Source organism: Penaeus japonicus, unplaced genomic scaffold (assembly GCF_977035675.1).
Source record: "Penaeus japonicus unplaced genomic scaffold, GWHDUDI00000001_assembly GWHDUDI00000007, whole genome shotgun sequence".
Classification (NCBI taxonomy): Eukaryota; Metazoa; Arthropoda; class Malacostraca; order Decapoda; family Penaeidae; genus Penaeus; species Penaeus japonicus.
Window position 1 is genome coordinate 34937284 of NW_028234409.1, and position 1286 is coordinate 34938569.

The 1286-nt window shown below is 33.0% G+C and overlaps 1 long non-coding RNA gene across 1 annotated transcript in view; it reads right to left on the reverse strand.

Moving 5' to 3' along the window:
• Positions 1-526: 526 nt before the first annotated feature.
• Positions 527-1286, reverse strand: part of LOC122245107 (uncharacterized) — a 4381-nt gene continuing 3621 nt past the window's right edge. Inside the window, exon 3 of the long non-coding RNA XR_006222500.2 lies at positions 527-1279. This is a non-coding gene — a long non-coding RNA (uncharacterized LOC122245107). The remainder of the gene's footprint in view (positions 1280-1286) is intronic.

Below are 1286 nucleotides of genomic sequence, written 5' to 3' on the forward strand. Positions count from 1 at the left end.
TTTAAATAATATAATGATTTAAATGTCAAGAATCACAGGTGTTTGGCAGAATATTAAGGCAGCTTAAGTCATTGATTATCTCTGAACTGTAATGTGCAACTATTCTCGTGTTTGCATCAGTAATTTGCATAATTAGATATGCTATTATTTGATGGTTATCTAGTATATTTTGGTTATTTGTAGGTTATCTAACTGTATTAGTGTAAGAAGGGACAGTAAAAAAAAAAAAAAAAAAAAAAAAAAAAATGAGTTTGTCCCATGTAACATAGTCCAAGGTTACATACTTTTTAGCAGCAGAAGGATAATGTATTCTTTCTTTGTCTTATTGTCCCTCTTACTAGTAAACAATATACAACTTTAGACATGGTCAAATCACACACACTCAAAAACAAAACATTATTGGACACCCAGAGCATTATCTGAGCTATTATCTATAACAGTATTATTATCATTATTATTATTATTATCATTATTATTACGAAATTATCTTTAACACATTTCTTCAGTACATTGGAAATCAAAACCCTTTTAGATGGATCATTTTTTATTTCTGTTTTGTCATGGCCAGACACTGATCATACACATATTACATGGAAATGTGTAGTAAAAGCTGAAGATTTACAACCAATAGTCCATTTCAGAACAATTCCAAAGAAAAGGCATTCCCCAAAATCGTACTCAAGTTCACTACTATACAACACGATCTACGATTGAGATTGACGAGAAAAATCGAATCCAAACATGGATAATGACACTTATAAGGGTGCAATAACGGACACTTTCATAGAACACTTTCGTTTTAAAGTCTAAGGCAAGGTTGATGTTGATATACCCACACCACAACTCTGGATGAAAGAAATCACACACCCATTCTCTCGTGGTTCAAGAAAATAGAAAGCAACAAAATAGACATATATATATATGCATATGTATGTATATGTATATATATATATATATATATATATATATATATATATATATATATATATATATATATATATGTTTAATAATGCAAATTGATTCGTGAAACTTGGGAACTTTGATCATTGGCAAAAAAAAAAGCAAAAAAACAAAAACAAAAAGCAGCAAGCCCTTTGGACTGAGCAACAGCCATCAATCAACCTGCTCAGACGCAATGTACAGCAGATCCATGATGCAGACTACAGCTTCCTGTTGTCAGCAAAGGTCGGCCTGACAGCACGGTGCGGTGGTTAGCAAGAGCAATTATCCCCACACGAGCATTCGCCTTCTGCGCTGCGGCACTTGCAGGATGCAGCGCCTGTGAG